The sequence below is a fragment of the Lissotriton vulgaris genome, chromosome 10 (assembly GCF_964263255.1).
Source record: "Lissotriton vulgaris chromosome 10, aLisVul1.2, whole genome shotgun sequence".
Taxonomy (NCBI): Eukaryota; Metazoa; Chordata; class Amphibia; order Caudata; family Salamandridae; genus Lissotriton; species Lissotriton vulgaris.
The window spans coordinates 156,546,639-156,568,074 of NC_141698.1; the positions used below are offsets into that span (position 1 = coordinate 156,546,639).

General features: G+C 41.8%; 1 protein-coding gene across 4 annotated transcripts in view; it reads left to right on the forward strand.

Moving 5' to 3' along the window:
- The first annotated feature begins 2,405 nt into the window (after positions 1-2,405).
- Positions 2,406-21,436, forward strand: part of USP42 (ubiquitin specific peptidase 42) — a 674,575-nt gene continuing 655,544 nt past the window's right edge. For 2 of the 4 annotated variants that reach the window (XM_086940745.1, XM_086940747.1), the window contains exon 1: positions 2,406-2,494. The gene's annotated coding sequence lies outside the window, so the exon portion shown is untranslated. Of the gene's footprint in view, positions 2,495-2,865; positions 3,195-21,436 lie in introns of those variants that run through there. The other 2 variants (XM_086940748.1, XM_086940746.1) reach the window with 2 other exon arrangements.

Below are 21,436 nucleotides of genomic sequence, written 5' to 3' on the forward strand. Positions count from 1 at the left end.
CCTAAGATCTCTCACTTAACTGGGTCATCTAAAGATCACTCTGAGTACGGAGGTTGAAAGGGCGAATAGTTTACAAAAAGAGCTTACCTCCCTAGATTGAAGCTGTTCAAGGTTCAAGAAGGCCTTCTACACTAAAACCATATTCCAAAGATGGGTCTAACTTTAATTCATTGTGGTTGTCTCCAAATCTTTCCTCTACTTCTTGCTTTTGACTATTCTTGAACGTTTGCTTTAAAGGGTTTCACAAAAATATGCTGTAGGCAACACTTAAATTGAAATTATTTTTTATAAATGCTTTTCATGGGGGTGACCCATCTCCTACAGAGAGCTGAATCTCTTGTTTCAGAATTATTTAAGAGTTTCTCAATTACTAAACCAAGTTCATGTAATATGGCTCCACATTAGGCTCTAACTTTGGTTTTACAAAGTCTACAATTGCACACATTTGAACTTTTAAATACAGCGAGTTGAAATATCTTTCCTTATGGACCTCTTATCTTGTGACTATTACTCCTGCACTGCAGCTGGATGAACTTTCAGCTCTTCTGTGCATCCTCCTTTTCTGAAATGTTTGGACGATGAAGCAGTTTTGAGACCAGATCCATCTTTCTTCGAAAAATGAACTCCAAATTTCACGTTTCTACACTTCTACTTCTGAAAATGAAAGACTATTGAATTTATTAGACATTAAACATGCTTTATCTGTTTACATCGACAGATCCATGGAGTACACAAATTTTTACCGTTTGTATGTCACATTTGGTTTACCAGCTGGAGGTAAGACGTCTAAAATGACTGAGAAGCTGGATTGAAAAGACTATTGGTTTTGCTTATTCAAGTGAAGATTTACAGCATCCAGGAGAAATTCAACAATGCTACACTAGAAGAACGGCAGCCTCTTAAGTAAAATTACATGGTGTCCCAATTGAGATTGGTAGAGCTGGGACTTTGACATCTGAACATACCTTCATCGAGTACTATTGTTAGCAGAACAATCTTTCAGAAAGAAAGAGTTTCTGTTAGGGGTGTTCATCTGTTTAACAATGAGCAGATATAATTATATGGTATTTTAAAAAATTAAAATAAGTCATAAGACCATGCATGCCATGCTGCCTCTGGTATACCTCAAAGGTAATGACTGGGACAAGGACGAGGGTAATCTTCATTACTTTGTCCTACTTGTCTTCGTCCTGGTCACTACAATCACACTAACCCTCTCTAGATTGGACCTTTTGCCGGCTTGGTACTACAAGAAGGGCAGAGGGATTGCTAGTCTTCATAGATTCCCAGGTGAGCGAGGGTGCGCTTAGAGGTAGTATTTCCCGTTTTGTTTTTCCGGTCTCTGAGTTGGGATTAACCTCAAAGATGATGAGTAGAACTAAAGACTATTGAAAATAACCAGCAAGTAATTGATCTTTTGGATACAGAGTAAGGGCACACTACAGGCCTTTGGCATCGATGAACCTGCCGTTATCACCCGGCCGGGTCCACCATAGTTTGGTGAACCTAAGGCCCACAAGTAGTTTTGACTCAAGCTCTGAAAAAGCCAGCCCGAAATAGATGCAAAGAATTTCGTAATTTTTTTTGTTCTTTTCCTTGACGATCTGATCAAAGTAAGCGATCAACAAAAGACAGATTAAGCTGCACAAGCCAGAATTCCGAAACTCTGCCTTAAATTTCATATGCGGGCTATAGTACCCATAGAGCAAACCAATTTTACACTTTAAGATACTGAGAGCGGATTGCAACAATAGTTTGACTGGAATGTTCTGGTTTGTTTATTGTACTTCTAACCTTGCATAGGAATGGGATGTCATATGTGTTGTAATTACTTTTTATCATGTCTATTTCTAATTTACGAGCATTTTTAACTTAGACTGCTTTGAATGTGTTTTTACTATTGCAAGGATTTTAACTAATCACGCAATTAAAGAATTGTGTACCTTTTTGTTCTTTTCTTTACATAGCACAAACTCAATACAAGGTATTGACCTTTCGGCATTCACACCAGTTACATTACACAAGGACACAGTAGCGATGCCGGTGTCTTTAAACACACTATTTTAGAATTTGATATTGCTCGTTATACAGCGCCTGCCTCCTAAAATCCAATATACTCGTTTCTCATGATTTTGGAAACGTTCCAAGCTTTCGCATAAATAACAAATTGTGCAAATTCCTGCGATTTTAAAAAATGTATACCGAAAGGTATCATATAGTTCTGCCCTTTAAATTTCAATTGGGTCTTTCCGCACGCGCTGTAGCCATCGTTCCTGGATTGCATAATTCAAACGGCACCCAACAGCCGAGACGGAATAGAGCGGACGCCGCGTCCCCGGCGCACCCCTTGCCTGTAGCAGCCTCTGCTGACCCGGAGACGTTCCAGCCGGCTCCCCGCCCCCGGTACCCGGATGTGGGAGGTAGCCATGGGTACGTCATTGTTCGAAGACGGGGACGCATTGTAATGGGGTGAACTGAATGGGGGAAAATCCAGGTAATTTACCCATTTTGTTTCCTTTTGCTGTTATAAACGTATCCCCTTTACTCCGTTTAATTTCGAGTAGCGCAGCCACTTTCAGGACTTGGGGGTAATCCCTCCCGATAGGGGAGTGTCTGTCTCCATTCACAGAAGCCTCGTGTGTATGTGTGTGCCGGCTTCGTTTGCCAGTGTATGCGCGGCTTTGAGAAGAGGAGGATTTGCTATGCCGGTCAGTTCTATTCTTCCCGGAAAAGCGGATGGCGGGAGCCCGGTCGCTGGCCCTTGCGATGCTCTTGGTGCACCACACCGCGCATCAGCTTTATGCATGGGGCAGGAAGCTGTTCCTCTTCCGCGCCCCTGTGACCCGAGCGACGGCACGTGACGTCACAATGAACGGTCCGAGACTCTGCTGTCACGCGAACGCACTGGCAGCGAAGCGTGCTAAGTCCCTTGACCACCTTTATGGCGCTGGGCGGCAGTTGAAATGGAGCACGACGGTCAGACAAATTGTGTTACGTCAGTGCGTCGAGGAGTTTACGTATCCCGGCTGCTGTGACGTCTCGTTTCCGAGCCGTTATGTCGCCTAGGTGTTGTGACGTCACAGCCAGCCGTGGAATCCTTGGTGCGCGCGCGTTGTTGTTCCTAAGGGCGGCGGACATGGAGGGATAATGCTCGGCTGCGGGCCTTAATCTGAATTTATACCTTGGAGAAAAAGGTAGCGTTGGCACATGCCTATCCGCAGAGATTTAAAGGGTGGACAGAATACACCTTCAGCCATTATGAATGACGTCTCGAATCTTACTATGGGTTTGACGTACCCCTCCGCCTTTTGACAGTGAGACGCCCACTTTCGTGTTCCCCAACTATGACCACGTCCGGGCTTATTGGACGAGACGTTGGGAATTGATATTGGGGTAGTTCGCTCAGGCAAGGGTGTCTTTATTGTGTTTATTTTCAAAATATTGTTCTCTTAAATATTGTGATTACTTTTTGGATTTAGAAATATGTATAAAGCTGGGCCTGGGAGTAATAATAGATCTAAAATGATACAACACGTACATTTATTTTGCCAGTGTTCCGATGTTGCTTAATCGCCCTCCTTGGTGACGAATATTCAGTATGAACGTCCCAGGGCACATTGCAAGTATTCAAATGTAAACAAGTAAGCGTGTATTATGCACATACACACGTGGCTGCTGTTAGGCCTCTTTCACTATTTAAACCAACAAACAAACATATAATCATCTGGTTTTGAGCCTCGATTTTAATTTAGGGTCTTGTAGCCGATCATAACAGGAAAAGACGGTGGTAGGCTGTTGAATTAATATACTGCATTAAATTAGAAAAGTGCATGAACGATTTTTAACAACGTTCTTTATTTTAATATAGAAGGATGATGGTTCGTTTACAAAAAATAGTTTTTTAATGCCGTGTTTTCGAAATGCAATAACTCTACTAGATTATGTTTTTTTTTGCTTCTGGCCCGCACTGCCTATAGTACTATTTGTGATACCCAATAAGGAGCTAGGCGTCTGAAACGTAGCCACTCCTTACCCTCTGATTTACAATCTGATCTTTACCCTTACTCGAACAACAAACTACGCACATTGTGAGACCCTACACGCCCTCACGCACTTGGACATTCCCGCGAGAACAGAGTTCAGAACTAGAGCCAAGCCATTAAACGGTCTGGAACGTAAATCCAACTACTTAAGTCATATAACGACTCTAAGATGATAACAGTTATTTGGCATCGTTTCATTGTTACACCGTGGATTATAGTACTGTATTTAAAGTAATGGTTTCCAAATCAAATTACATTATGGAGGGGAAGACCAGTGTCTCTGGTGCTTGGCATTGCTTTCTTTTGGCTTACCTGCCCCCATGAAACTAGAGTCAGTCAAAAAATACTTTTATTTGATCTCGTTAAAAATCATAAAAGAATGGAGAAAGTTCAATGATACAAACATGTAAAAAAAAAGAAACAAGGTTACTTAATTGGATAAAATGTTGAGGGTTAAAAAGGAGCTAACAAAAAAGAAATGAAAACACAATGCTGTCACGACCTGAATAATCGTCCATAGAAAATACATTAAGTAAAACTTTCATGTTAAAAGAAGTTTTGAACAGAGCGAGGCGATGCTGTACACCGGGGGCCCAGAATTTGTGTTAATGCAGGGGATGAACAAGGGTCCAAGTGGTCTAAACTGAACCACTCCAGTTCATTCTTGTTTGTTTTCTAATTCTTTGGCTGCCATTTTCCAAAGCATGATGGCTTTGCAAGAAAGTTCAATGGAGTGGCCTCCAAGACAATATATAACTGCCGCTCTGCATGTCCGTAGCTGATTTTTTATCAGCAACTTGCGGAGGACCCTTTTCCGAATTTCTAGTAGTGTAGGGCAGATGCATAGTAGATGTAAGAGGCTCTCTTCTCCTTGTCCGCACAGCCGGCATTCTTTTGTTGACCATACTTGTTTCCATTTTGGGGTTAGGTCCTTCGTAGGGAATGACCCCAGTCGTAGCATGGTCAGTGGAACGTAAATCCAACTACTTAAGTCATATAACGACTCTAAGATGATAACAGTTATTTGGCATCGTTTCATTGTTACACCGTGGATTATAGTACTGTATTTAAAGTAATGGTTTCCAAATCAAATTACATTATGGAGGGGAAGACCAGTGTCTCTGGTGCTTGGCATTGCTTTCTTTTGGCTTACCTGCCCCCATGAAACTAGAGTCAAGCCACAGACAGACATTTTGACCAAACCAGCTTAAGGCTTTACTTGGGTTGCACTCCTTCAGTTTCCACTACACATCAGCAGGCCATTCACAGCCAGCCATGCTTGGCACATACCAAGCCATAGTCCTCTAAATTGACCCTTTACAAACCCTTCACCATGCTCTGTGGCCCTCAAACACACTGTACCTAAGCAACGAGGCTTGGCATGTAGTCTGCTAAGCCATGGACACTTTTACTTCCACACTGCATTTACTGACTATTACAATGCACAAATTACTCTCACATTTTGCTCACCCTCATTTTTGTTTAAATGAATCATAACATCTGTACCTGTAGCATGAGGATGTCTTCAGACTGATCAAATTTGACAGCCCACTGTAGATTTTGGAGGTTGGTATAATTTAGGACAATCAGCGTGGCCAACAGAACCGAAAAAAATACTTCATGTAGTCAAACTAACGATTGCAAGGCTGTATTGTAGTAAAGTGAACACATAGTTGCCATTCCAAATTTTCAGTTAATAAGTGTAAGGGCCGATATTTTTAGACCATGGAGTACAATATTAAACAAGAAAGGGGTAACTCGTGGTAAAGGGCTGTAGGAAAACAGTGCCTAACAAAAACAACGTATGAACTGTCACAAGCTTTTGAAATAATAGCACACTTACAAATGCTCGATGAGGAGCCTTACTCAACTTATATTACCCTGAAATTCAGTAAGAGAATTGTTCATCAGCTGAAGCAAAATGTGTATGACCGAGGGCAAAACTATTAAAGAGAATAAGTGCTTACAATGGATTAGTTTAATATGGTCAGAAATGGATAAGAGTCGAGGAGGACAATTGGTCCGTTATGCATCGTGGCTATGGTCTGCTTCTCAAAGTTGTCAGAGGGGCAGATGTATCAAAGCAATTTTTAGTCGCAAACCGTGCGATTCGCAAAAAAGCAGCGTTTGCGACAAAAAATTTGCTTAACTGTATGTATAAAGGAAATTGCATAGCAAAATTAAGGAATCGCAAAATTTGCGATTCCTTAATTTTGCGTAAGCATTTAAGGAATCTCAAATTGCGATTCCTTAAATGCTATGCATCAAGCATTCAATTATTGCGATTTCTCCTTAAGAAATCGCAAATTACCACCAACTTCAAGTTGGTGGTAATTTGCGATTTCTTTCACAAATGCAATTTTTGGCATTTGTGAAGGTGTCATATGGTGCACATACATGCCCTTAGGTCATGTATGTGCGCCATATGCACACACATGTAAATTTCAGGGGTGTATCAGGGTGGCCTTATGACACCCTTGCACCCTTGAAATAATTCTCAGTTTGCGATTCTCAAATTGCCAATCGCAAATTGAGAATAACTTCACTTTAATTCCTATGGGCTTCCTGGCCCATAGAAATGAATGGGAAATTATTCCTTAATTGCGATTAGCAATTTGCGAATCGCAATTAAGGAATTTTAAGAAATCGCTAAAAATTGCAATTTGTAATTTTTTTTTAATATACATACCATTTTGCGATTCTCAAATAGCGACATTTTGCAATTCTCAAATAGCGATTCTCAAAAAATCGCTATTTGAGAATCGCAAATAGATATTTTGATACATCTGCCCCGCTGTCCTTATTTTAACTGTGTGCAAATTGTGGATCCGGTGATGTTGCCTGAAAAAGAGAAGATTGGATAAATTTCCTCCCTGGTCTGGTATTGTTAACTCCTCGTTAAGCACCCATAAGATCTAGGGCAGGGATACTCCTAGTACGACATGGGGCCTTGTGACCCTCCTGCCCTCCACATGCGGCTCTCCTGATGTGTATATGCTCCCCACTGCTAAACAGCAGCACTGGACTGCTGTGTACCTGACTGAGCACTAGCATCAGGAAAGCTGTTAAACTGGTAAGCATATATTTACATGTTAACTGAAGTAAAGTAAAAGAAGCAAAGAAGGTTTTCTGCGTCACTTATTTTTAAGAACACCTACATATTTAAAGTTGTGCAAGAAACATGTAAAAGTATGATAGTCTTTTCAAAATTCAAAAAGGTGTAGTTCATTAACTTGCAGTCGCATTTCATTTTAGTAGTTTAGATTATACTGTAACATGTTAATTAAAAGTGATAGTTTTCAAACTTAAACAAAATCATGAACTGGAGGGAAACGGAGGCTCCAAAAAGGTTGGACACAATCGCAAAACTGCAGGATTAATCCCTCAGGTCCCGATACATAAGAGACTCAATTTCAAGATCTTATAGCCAATTGGAATCAATAATGAGTCCTAGTGAAAACTCAAATGCTTTTTACTTTATTCTTCTTGAGCACTGATGAGTAGTGACTTGAACGGTATTACTCGTCTTTGCGGTTACCGTGCCGTCAAATTGAAATCTTTGCCAAGTGTACAGATCATGTTTTTTTAATCATCATGCGAAGTATAATGGGATTTTTCTATATGTTTTCTGGATCATTATTATACATTTATTGGAAGAAGTACTCATCAGTGCTCTTTTTTTCGTGTTATTAGGTGTAGTGTATATAACTGTGTATTGACCCTGAAAAAGTGACGTGTGTTGTGAAACACGTGTTGGCCCTTCTTGGCTATTCAATCTCTTGTAGAATAAAGTTTAAAGAATTTGAAGCCTCACTACAACTCATTAATTGATTCTAATTGACTATAAGATCTCAAAATTGAGTCTTTTAAACAAAAGCATGCCTCCTCCAGACCTGAAAACGATACTATTAGTGAGATACGACGTCAGTCATCTGTCATGTACCCCATCTGGGTGGCCTTGGTTGTTCTCATACATGAAGCAACATTATCATATATTAAATCAAAAATTAAGAGAAGGTTTTGTATAATGCACTATACACACAAGAGGGGGAGAAGGAGCTGATAAAGGTCCAGTATCCACGCTCCTAATAATCAATGAATCTGAAATGTACTGTTCCTATAGAGCGAGAGAGAAGGAAAGCGAGGTTGGGAGAAAATGGTCAAGGGGAATCTTTAAGATTATTATTTAGTGCCCTCACACATCCAATTGTGTGACATGGTTCGTTGTAGGGCCAGCTCTTCGTCATGCTGTTGTTGCAATACCATATGTGCCCCGCGAGATGGCTCTTTGTCAGAGATATTTTTTGTTTTTCTGAAACCGTAATTCCCCGGGTCATGAAACGCCAGGGAATCCGGCTGTACAGATGGACATAAAACACTTCGACCCCATATGAAACACATTAAGTCTATCCTGGTTCATTGAGCCCTCATGATAGCACTTCCTCGATAATTTTTATTGTGAGCAAGGAGGTACACCAGGAAAACAAATCCACTCTCGTACATTGTGTAAAGAGATCCTTTATTTTATCAGTCTTCAAAATTCATTTTATAACTAGTGCAAACCAGCCAACGCTTTTCGTTAAAAAAAACAAAACTCTGGAACTTCGCCAGGGCTTTATATTTAAGTAGGCTAATAAGCCTCTAGTATCTCCAATAGTTCAGCAACATACGCTAGTACATATGGGCATTCCCAACCCTAATAACTGCCACCATGATAAGTGAGCCTTCTTGTGTGACGGCTTATTAGCCTACTTAAATATAAAGCCCTGACAAATTTCCAGGAGTGTTTTTTTTTTTGTAACGAAACTCGTTGCCTGGATTGCTCTTGTTATAAAATGAATTTTGAAGACTGATAAAATAAAGGATCTCTTTACCCAATGTATGAGACTGGATTTGTTTTGATGGTGCCCCTCCTTTCTCACAACAACTTTGGAACCTGTCGAAAAGTGGCACTTAAGGGCGACAAGTGCCGAAGGATTTGTGCAAAGGTAATTTATACTATGGGTGATAAATACATGAGGTGCAGCCTGGATAGTCCGTCGCCTCTTTCTATTCCTGTCCTCTATGGTTTTTATCCCTGCCAAGGGAACCACTAAATTAAAACTTATTTGGTATCCCATCAAGAGTTTTAATTCACTTGGCACTCAGTTTGCACTCAGTCTTCTGTACACACACCGTAGCATCACACACCTTCATCATTATGGAAGAATAACTAAAAAGATCTCCGACAAATAGCCCTCTCGTAGGGGCCATAGGGCATTGCAGCACCCTCCCGACATATGAGCTTGGCCCTATGATGAAGCATGACACACAATTGCGTGTGTGATGGAACTAAATAATAATCAGAATGATTCCGCTTGATTATTTGCTTCCAACCTATTTTCCTTCTCCCTCTACAGGAACAGTACCTTTCAGATTTATTTATTTGTATAATACACCCAATGGACTTGTGTATTTCAAGGCGCTCTCATATGTGATAATGAAGAAAAACAATGGAAAGAGAAATAAACCATTGCCTAGGGTCACACAATTTGGTGAAATGGGGAAGTTGGAAATGATCCCAGGTTTTCTGGTTTCACATTGTGCAATTTGCTCGCTAGGGGCCAGATGTAGGTATCCAAATACCGGTCGGAAACGGCCGAAAATACCGATTTTCGGCCGTTTCCGACCGGTATTTGGATATTGAGATGTAGGGGCATGTTAAATTACAGAATCAGTAATTTTACCGAATTTGTAATTTTTCCGATTCGGTAAAATACGGAATTGGTAAAATTGCTGATTCTGTAATTCAACATGGAGGTAGCACTGTAATCAGTGCTACAAGGGTTTAAGAATTCGTTATTTACCACCAACTAGAAGTTGGTGGTAAATAATGAAAACCCTTCAAAAGGCATTTTTTTTTGCTTTGAAAAACGTGCTATGTTGCAGACATACGTCAGCAACATGTGCACCTATGCAAAATTAAGGGGTGCAACAGGGTGTCAAAGTGACACCCTTGTCCCCCTTGCAAATTCGGTAATTTTACAGAATCGGTATTTACCGATTCGGTAATTGCCATTGATTCCTATGGGCCTCAAGGCCCATAGAAATCAATGGCAATTACCGAATCGGTAAATACCGATTCGGTAATTACAGAATCATTCCGATTCGGTAATTTCAAAAGTGAAATTACCTACATCCCATTTACCTACTCTTAAATACCGAATCGGTATGATTCGGTATTTAAGAGCAGGTAAATCGAGATTACCTACATCTGGCCCTAGATAGGTATTTTTTTCCTGTTCCTGTTTTACGTAAAAAAATGAATGTATTGTTTTTAATTCTGGTACATGAGGTTGGAACGTGGGTGACAGACTGAAGGCACATGAAGACTTGGCTCGTTTTGAGCTTGTGACTTCAAGAAAACTTCAAGCTGAGCCATTGCCAGGCATCTGCCTCAAGCTTGGCTTATGCGGTCAGTGGTTCTCCACCTCAAACACATAATGGCAATTAAGAGTACAAAGGTATAGGAAGGCAATAATTTGACTAGCAACAAATCAGTTGGTGAAGAAGGAGTACATCGCCACAGTGCATGACTCATTGTTTCAAGATTCTTACTTTTCTCTGTATACCATATTTTAGTAAGTGGGCTCTGAGATTGGATGTTCTCTTCCACTATTTGAAAACTCAAATGATTGTTGGGTTGCGGTTCCGTTTAGTTATAACATTCTTGCCAACGGTGTTTAGTATGATTTAAGATTTTTCTTTCTCTGCTAAAAGTAGAAGAGAAATATGCGAACAAAAGGAGTACCCAGGAGCGTACAGTTTGTCACAAGGACAGGCCAAAGTTAATAAAAAAAAGTCTGCTGGTTACATAGTACAATCTTGCTCATTACACAATAATTGGGGTGTGAGTGGTTCAATTTGGTGAGAATCGGGGGACTAATCTCTCCGAAGAAATGCCACTCTGCAGTGGACCATGACCAGACTGTAAATATAGAGTTCACAAACAGCATATTTTGGCAAATTGCTAAAACCAGGATTAGGCTTTAAGTCTCACAGTGCAATGGGTTAAACGTTCCCTCTGTCCCTTGTCTAGCGGTGGAGGTTAGGTGTTCAAGTCTGACTACCTCAGTGAATTGTACACCTTGTGGGAGGGTCATATTCAATATTTTTTTATACAACTTGATTTTTCAATAGTGCCGGTTTCTCATTACTCGTAATGTTTACAAATAAGAGACAAAAAGCATCAGGAGATTGTGAGGCCTAAGATTCTATTTCATTCCAATTCAATATTCAAGTAACTTTCTTTGTAGACTTGACTTGCCAAATATAGTGACAGCAAGTAGAGAAGGTTTTCCTCGCTGCGGTAGAGGGATAGCAAATCGGATCCAACATGACACAGTATTATTAAATCTATGACTGTTCCAAAGAATAATGGCTTCGTTTAGAGGGCTGTATGGAATGAAACACTCAGAATAACTCCACAATTCACTCTCAACACCAGGTGCATGCATTGCTTCCTCTCTGACTACATTAAACCCTTGCCCATCTCCAACCTGCTTCCATCAGTGCAGCCTTCGGTCACCCTACAGACCATACGGTTTGGCCCGTGGGAAGATGTTTGAGTACCCATGGTCTACAACGTTGTAACAGTGTACTCAGAAATAATTTACCAGGTTTTTTAAAATTTCCACATTACATCATATTTTGCATTTATGTTATGCAATCCTCCTTTTTTCTGTATTTTATGCCCCCCATAGCAAATCACAAGAACATTGTTTTGTATAAGAAAACTGGCATATTTACAGTTAATCATGGTTGGTAGAGCATGCATTATTTTGCTTAATGTGGAAAGTTTTGGCTTTATGTTTACAAATCAAACAGTTGCTACATCCAGTATCCAGTAATCTGAGGAAGGCCTCTAATAGGAGATAGGGTGTTGGTTCCTATGTACTTTGCTCATTTTTTAGTGTGGCAGGATGTCAAGAATGTTTTTGCTCCTTTTGACTGTAAAACGGTGGTTTCTCAAAAAATACCCCTCTGGCTGATAAAACATATACATTTCCTAAAAGATTAAGTACATTACTCGAAGGGGTAAAGGTGGAAACACTCTTCTATTGTCATTATTTTCTCTAGTTTGTGGTATGCATCTCTCGATTATTTTTTTTTTTTTACCAGACTTGCAGGTCTAGTGACTTGAATAATCTACTCAACCTTAGTGTAATGCGCTTGACCCATTATCTTTCTCAAATTGTGTGATCCTAGACAATTATTTTATTTCACATGGTTGCCTATTCATTATCACGTAATGTTTGAGTTCAGCATGTCTGCTGCACAAAAACTCTTTTGTTTGTTGTATTATTAGACTAAACCTGTGGTCCATGTATATGTATTAGTTCACTAATAGGATTGTCATCAGGACAGGGGTGAGAATGTTTCTCAGTTCATGTTTAAAAGCTCTCCCTTTCAATGCATATATGATGTGGTAGCACACTGTTCTGTACAGAGAGCTTATTTTCCACTGAAATGTCCACAGACTTGGCCACTGACTTGCAGTGTTACTGAAAACACTATATAGCGTACCAGTGATAATGTTTGGAATTTCAGGAAATATTTGTCACTTGCACATCACATTAGTTTAGGGTTTTGATTTGTTTGATCCTGTTAAAATCTTTGTTTCCATCACACTTCAATTGCATGAAAAAAATGTGTTTCCCTCATTGCTGATAAATGTTGAAATATTTGAGCAGTTAATATACAAGCTACTTAAATGTTGTTAGAAAAGAAACTGACATCCTATAGCCTTTTATTTCACACTCCCTGTATCCTTTTATGTGTCCGCCCCTGTCCAAAATCCTCTGTTTTTTTTCAAAGACAATTCAATACCATTCTCCTAGATAAAATGAGCAGGAATCTGTGATAAGACTTAAGCTGACCTTGAATGCAAAGCAAATGTCACAACATTTAAACAAGATTTACAGGCAACTGTACTACTCATTCACTTTTTCTGAATGAACAGAACAACTGTTCTTTGCCATCTCGAGTCCTCAGAAGAAAGGGTCAGGTCAGTAGGTTCTAAAAACAGCTTGTGCTGATAAAATTTTATTTTTAATAGTGAGTGGGCGACTTTTTTGAGGCCTGGGAATTGGAACGCTCCTACTAGGGCTAAATCATGCTATCTCTCTAGACCTCTGGCCAATGCTATTTGGGTCTATTGGCCTCTGGCACAAGGCATCAGATTCATTAAATATATATATATATTTTTTTGGAAAACCTTTATTGATAATTCAACCAGTTACAAATATGGGCCTACAACCACCAGGGCCGGCCGCTAGTCCGTGTCATCATAGCAAGTTAATTAGGACAAGACTCGGTCTCTCGGGAAGCGAATGTATCACAACTTCAATAACACTGGCTGTTGAACATACAATGCGAATAATAGGATACTAAAGGTTCCATTTTATAATATAAAATAGAAGGATCAGGTGCCATACAATATCACAAAATCGCATAAAGGACGGGCAAAATAGGAGGAGTTCCACAATTAACTCGATCTCATTTGAGACAGTGGCGCAAAAGCATACAATTCAGGATAAACAAGCATATAATCTCCGTTTGCACCAATTAAGCGCCCGCCCAGTGATACTAAAATACCGTGAAGAGTATAGGCACAGATAAAAAGTCGACAGTTGACAGAAGAATAGACTCACTACGCTGACCCGAAAAAGGGAGAAACGAAAGAGAAAGCGAGAAAAGATAAGAAAGAGAAATAGGCCATAGAAACAAACGGAAAAACAAAATTCCCCTCCCCTAACCCCCCACTCTGCACCCCTGCAGACATTAAATATTTCTTGTAACTACTTGGATTATTTTTTGGCAGTGGGTACCTACCTACCTCAAGGCATAATAGCAACTCATGTCAGGGTGACCCCTCATAGTCACTAAATTAACCTATACTCAGCCCACTGGTAGAAATGGCAGAGAGCAAACAGGCTTGACTCAGGGCAATGTGCAAAGTATTTATGCAGTACCAAAACAGTAATAAAGTAAAAATTAAAAACAATAAAAATCATAAACCAAATTAGAAAAATTGAGTAAAAATGAATAGACAAAATGACAATCCAATAGGGGGAACAGGAGATATCAGGACAAGAGGTGCAGTTTATGGCTGACCGCGATTAAGTGCGAGTCCAATACATTAACTAGGTTTGTCCTTGTCAAAAAGTTTACCTTCTGACTTAGTCTTATCAGTCCCAGTCAACCACAAGACTACACTTCCAAAGCCCCTGTCCTCTCCATCGCCCCCAGGACATCAAGAGAGGGACATAGAGACTCATAGTGTTGGGCAGAGGCCAACAGCAGAATCCAGTCTGTGTCCTGTTGCCACTGGTCAACTGGGTACTTCCTGTGGAAAAGGTATCTTGCAGCTTGTTGCCTCCCTGTGGGCACACAGGAGATCATATAAACAAGCCCCACCCCTGGAATATACCCAGGGTAGGCAACTAGAGGTTATGTAGTCTCAAGGGTAAGCTGGCCTCCCAACGCAGTGAATACACACACAATAAGCTACCCAAGATTTTTTTCAAATATTAATATGCATCCCTCTCAACACTACTCCGTACGAGTTTGGAGATACACAAAAATGTGACAGGTTGTCCTCTCACACCACCAGGTGTCATGCTTCATCGGAGGACAACTGACGCTCTCCAAAAACCCTGTTTGATGGGGAGCTGGCCTTCACCTGTAGTCAGAAAGGAACTTCTAACTAAGAATTGACCCGTGATTAAAGTGTAATAACACCCAATATGGCATCTTAAAAACGATGTATTCGCTATACGTGACACTTGGTATTAAAATCAAATGTGGGGAGTCAAAGGGTTTAGTACCCCACCACCAGTATTACCGTCGACATGTTTGTGCCTAGTGGCTCAACTGAGTCCGCAGTACAAAACCACAGGAGGTTACACATAAACTCAGTTGAGAGCTGGATATCTTGTATTGTAGCACACAACAATGTCTCAGCAGATAATATACATGCATGGCAATTGCAGAAGGCAAGAAACTGGGAGATGTCAATGATTATTAGAGAGTTTTAAGGAGTGGTCTTTTGAGGAAAAAGTAACTAAAAACAATATCAGCTCTATTTACATTGATTGTGGGAGTAACCTTTAAGAGCTTGTGCACAATACTTCTCGCGTAATTGTGTGAATGGCACAAGTGACAAGTAAGGTAAAGGGAGACAGCAAAGAAACAGCGCAAATAAATAATTGGTATACACACACGTAAATACCTACTGCTTTTCGGGAATTTCCAGTACAATTTCTTTTGGAAATTCCAAAGTCATTAATGAATTATACAGCCATAACTGCACCAAAGATTTGCTCTGAATGGTCGATGGCGTTTCGACCTGTGTTCAATTCAGGTCATCTTCAGGACCGGGTTACAACAATTTTTTGGTGCTGCACAAGGAGAAGTACAAGGGAACAGAATAAGAATTGTTTTGATTCGGCATGGACATTCACAAGGAACAGAGATAGGATAAATTACCTAAGTAATATAAATGTTCCACCAAGGTAATATGCTCGGAGTGGGAGAGCAATGAATCCTGATAAATAGGAAGTGGCCCAATTAATGAATCGTGGGGATTCTGAAAAGAGGGGTAGAAAAGCTAAAGTTAAATGAGAGAGCGATTTATTGGGGAGTAAGGGGAATGGGAGTACATGTACTTGGGAGTGAACCTGAATAAGCACTCAAGGTGCCATGTACTGACAGGCACTAAATCTAGGTGAAGCAAAACTTTAGTTGGACTCCATTTAGCAGCAGACAGCAATGTGGAGCTGTAATACGATTGCACTGCAGGTACTGCACCTTTTTTCAGAGCAGAGTCCCCAACCTTTCGAGGGTAATAGCCCTAAGTAAAAAATCGACTCACCCATTCGTAAAGTAGGATCGGGCGTTTGCTTGCAGCGTCCGCTGTACGATTCGTCCTCAAGCGAGGGTGTGAACGTGTCCTGGACTGATCCGGCATAGACCAGTGTACGTCCAATATCGAAAATGTAAACCATAAGCTGAGAGCGCCGGAGCATTAATAAAAAAACGTGGGGGAGAAGGAGGAATGGCGATCAGTGTTACGTACCAGGGGCCAGGCCCACCTATAATTGAGAATGGTCTACGTCCAGAGAAGTGGAAGCAGCACACAGTATTTGAGAAGCGACCCAGCCTCGCCGAGAGTCCGAGCGGGGCGTGAATAGAAAACCGGAAGGGTTAATGAAGCCGAATGTGAAAAGACTAGAGAGGACAGAGAGGGCGAAGAGTGGAGTGGATTAATAACTGCTAGCCCCATTTGAAATTCACCTCTGCTTCCACAAAAAATTACCTTCCTTTCCCAGATCTAACTCTCCATGTAGAGGATAAAAAGATCCGCTACACACTATTCCTCAAACCTACTCAACGGAACACACTCCTCTTATACTCCAGTTACTAACCACGTGGGCTTCAGGATAGCCTTCCATTCGTTCAATTCCTCCGGATTCTAAGGAATTGCAAATGGAAAAAAGATTTATTCCGGGATGCGGCGATTCTATCTGAAACTTACCTCACGCGGCTACCCCTAAAGTGGGGGGTGTCCGTCGGATGCGATCGAGACCCTCACAACCATGGTTCACGCATGCTCTGCGCGAACAGAAGTTGGTCTGCAAGAAATTAGAGCGAGTCTGGAGACATGCTTACCTGCCAGCTGAAAAGAAGTCCTTACGTGCAGCCCAAAAGGACTATTACGCTGCGATTAAGACAGCTAAAAGCAGGTACTACTCGGACAGAATCGAGAAGGCGGATAACAACAGTAAAGAGATCTTCTCAATCGTCCAAAGTTTTCTATCTCCATGTGCTGCCCAACCCCGGCTCCCTTCTTCCACTCAATGGTGTGAAGAACTGTCTTGTTACTTTACGGACAAAATTGCAAAAATCCAATTGGACTTAGAAGTGGCTCAAAAGTCCTCTATGACCCCACCTGTCCTTCTAGTATCGGATCGACGATGTTTAGAGGATCAGTTTGTTGCTTTCCTCCCGGCCTCGGAACCGGACATACGGCAAATCCTGGCAGCGTTAAAGTCCGGATCTCCTTCAGACCCCTGCCCAGCCAGGATTTTGGGAGGGATAGCGGATATTATTAATCAAGAGGTGACGCATATCATTAACCTCTCCCTTTCCATGGCCTTGATTCCGAGAAGTTGGAAGGAGGCAAAGCTGCTCCCTCTGTTAAAAAAGGCTGGTCTAGACCCAGCTATGCCATCGAGCTATCGGCCCATCTCACTGTTGCCAGCTCTGGCAAAGGTGTGCGAGAAGGTGGCTTTCAAACAGCTGGACAGCTTCATCGAGTCCTCCCACGCCCTACACCCTGCCCAGTCAGGGTTCAGAGCGGCTTACAGTACCGAGACAGCTCTGGTCGAGGTCTCGGAGGCAGTTCGAGAGTGCTTGGACGGGGGTGGCAGAGCGGTCCTGATTTTATTGGACCTCTCTGCCGCCTTCGATACGGTGCCCCATGCCTTGCTTATTGCTAGACTGCGAGCCGTCGGCATTTCAGGGTTGGCCCTTGACTGGTTGTCATCGTTTCTGAGCGATAGATCTCAGCAGGTCTGGATGCCGCCCTACTCTTCGGCCCCGAAGAGACTGACAACTGGAGTTCCGCAGGGTTCCACGTTAAGCCTTTTATTGTTTAATGTCTACATGACCCCTTTACTATATCTGGCGGAACAGCTGGGAGCCAAGATAATAGCTTACGCAGAAGACACACAGCTGTTATTCACCTGGCCTAAGGGTGTGTCTGATCCTTCAGCAGTCCAGCATTGTTTGTCGGAAGTATTTCGGTGGCTTGCACATGCCCAACTTAAGTGCAACGAAGATAAGTCCGAGGTCCTATTTTTCGGCTCTTTTCCTGATAACTTCAAGGATCAGATTTGGCCCCCGGACCTGCCCTGCCCCAGTGCGACGGGAAGCCCAGCTAAGAACTTGGGGGTCTGGTTCGGTCAGGATCTGAAGTTCTCGGATCACATAAAAAATTGACCGGCATCTGCTTTGGTACCTTGCGAGCCCTTTGAAGATTTTTTCCCTCTTCTGCCCAGGGCAGCTAAGGAGACTGTTCTTCGAGCCCTGATTCTATCTCGGCTCGACTATGCTAATGCCTTATTTAGTGGCCTACCTGCGTACATGGTTCATCGCCTTCAGGTGATACAAAACGCTGCAGTACGTCTGCTTTTCTCTCTCCCTAGGAGGTCGAGCGTGCGGAGCCACCTACGAAGCTTGCATTGGCTACCAGTACCACATCGAATTTTGTTCAAAATTCTTGTGTTGGCATTTAGAGCAGCTCATGGCCAGGGACCGATGTATTTGCAGAAACGGTTTTCATTCTATACTCCTAACCGTGCCCTACGATCGGCCAATCAATGCTTATTGGCCATTCCCAAATACAAATACGCCCGTTTGGGAGGCCAATCAATCTCAGTTAAGGCAGCTTCTGCTTGGAATGCCCTCCCCTTGTTCCTTAGAGCCTCGCCAACCATTACTGTTTTTAAGAAGAAACTTAAGACTCATCTGTTCAATGCCCCTCTTTAACAGATTGTTCTGGTTTTGATCCATCACTCCTGTTGTCAATTCACTCACCGCGCCAGGATACCCTGTGGTAATAGAGCGCGCTATAAAAGTTTTTATAAACATAAACATAAACATACCCCGCCGCTTTGTGACATAGGCATGTAAAAGTGCTTGGAACTGTCATCGGGAAATTCTATTTACACCCAAACAGAAACAAGAGAACACACACATTTCATTTGTTTCTACTTTCTGCCCATCAAGCAATAAAGTAAACAAAATCATCAAGAAAAATTGGGATGTCCTACGGGCTCATTCATCTTTCCAACACCCCCCCTCCCCCTCCCTATTTTCCTTCAAAAGAGGCAATAACCTGGCAGACCACTTGGTACATGCCATCACATGGTCTGACAAGACCGACTCCATCACAGCAGCATGGGTGCTCCCTCCTATACATGGTCATTTTAGATGCCAAAACTATGTAGTTTGCCCATTTACATTTAATACAAAAGAATTTAAGGTGGACAATCGCACATACCAGCTAAAACAATTAACCAACTGATGCTCTATGAATGTCATTTATGTGATATGGTATCCGTTTGACCTAATATATAGTGGCCAGTCTACACAGATGGTAGAACAACTCGTAATCCAATGCAATAGCTGTATATGTTGCAGAGTGCAAAATGCCCTTTTTGTCTCACATCACACTGCGAAAAATCACTCTGAAACAGACATGGTGGAGCAAGTTATTGACCACCTGACATTGCCCCAATGGGGCGGCAATTTACAAGAACTGAAAAGATGTGAATGTAGATGGATAACACTGAGTCTGCCAACAGTGGATTGTACACCCTTGATGAAGGGAACAGTACCATTATCCTCTGAGCACCTACCTCTGCCAAAGCCTTTCCCATGATGTAATTTAAAATAACGTCCTTTGTTTCCATCACCACCCTGATCAGATACTGTAGCTAACTAACGAGCTGATTTGATATTTAGCCACTTGCTAATAGGGTTTACCTTTTTCTCCCATCCCCCCCCCCCCTTTTCACCATTTATATTGCATGGACATCCCATAGAATTTAATCTTAGTCCCTAGTAGACGTAGGTTCAGTATTCCACTTGTAATAAGAGTGATGTTGGATGAATTAAAAAAACCAACACATCTGTGTAAATGAATATGATACTACTTTAGGTTGGCAACCTTACCAGCCACCTAGCAGATCGAACATTCTGCCCTTTATCATCTGTAAGGCAGTGGGTCAGCATGGCCCCATATTGATTAAATAAAATAACACCACCATCCAGTATCTTGATATTCCAATTCATATGAAGTCAATAATGTGTATATGATATACGCACCAGCCCGGAGAATAAAAAAGAGCATGGTCGCAGCACTACATTTTGTATGTGCAATCTCATGCTGTGCGACTCGAGATCCTGCACAGTTCCGGACATCATCCGCCATCTCGTGACACTTACATCCAGGACTACAATCCCCATGAGCCTCCCGCTCGAAAGTACCCGGGGGTAGACGTTGCAGAATGACGTGAGAGCTAGGCAAGCTAGCAATTGAGGACACACTGGCTTTAGAATTTCGGGCTCCTCCCACCGCAAGTGCAGGTAATTTACCTATTCCCGCTAAACAATGCCAGCTTAAAAGCGCACCCTTCTCCCCATTCAACACACAGCGAGAGGAAGGAGCAGATGCATTTAGACTGATCGCAAGGGACACACCCTGACTAAGAGATTTAATGAGTAGAAGGATGTGATATCCCTGGATATGTGTGATTGTGAATGAATGCACATGCTATATGCAATATTTCGGAAACTCCCTCTTCCATTTATTATGCTTTAGAGTTTGACTACACGGGTCTCTGTGCCCTTCGTCCATGGGGCGTAGAAGACCCAACCTTATGGTAAGATTGTGAGCTGACCACACCTAGGAAAGGAAAATCGTTTTTTACCTCATAAGTGAAGTGCCACAAACCACGAAGAAAGCACATTTTGCAGGCTTACAATTGTATATGCGTTATAATGTATCGCCTAGCTACATAGTATGGAATCTTAAGAGTATCTTTGTTTATTCACAGGTATTTAAGAGCCATACTAGTTAAAAGGTAGACGTAGGTCACTCTTTGTTAGAGGCAATTCTGAATGCAAGGTTGCCTCACTAGGATCCCGTATGCCCGTCCTGAAGAAAGCTGCGTACTCAGTTGAACCACCAGGCACAAAACATGTCGATGGTAATAGTGGTGGTGGGGTACTAAATACCCTTGTCCTCACATTTGATTTTAATACCAAGTGTCATGTCTAGCGAATAAAGCATGGGTTCTTCTATGATGAAGCATGACACCTATTGGTGTGTGAGGACAACCCGTCACATTTTTGTGTATGTCCAAAACTCCTACTGAGTAGAGTTGGAAGGGATGCATTATTAATATTTAAAGAAAATCTCAGGTAGCTTATTGTGTGTGCACACAGGAGACCAGCCAAATGGCCCTTATGTCCACTTCTTTGTCATTGGCATAAGAGGAAGCAGGTCCAGTTCTTCTGCATTCCTCTCGGGCTACAGACGGCAGGTCCTGACCTCTTTTGATGGTGTAGCAGATACAGAAAGTGTTCTTAAGTGGGTGCCTGCCACTAGCTAGTGGGTAGGAGTGACTCCTGGGCAAGCCCTAACCAATGTGGTAAACGTTCCAGAGGCCAACCCTCTCCACTTTCTCTGTGGTTCCCGTTTGCCTTGTTGCAAACAGGCCTAAATTGCTATTTGTTGGGGGCATTTTCTTTGAAGGTAGCGAAAATATTTGGTCACTCTAAAC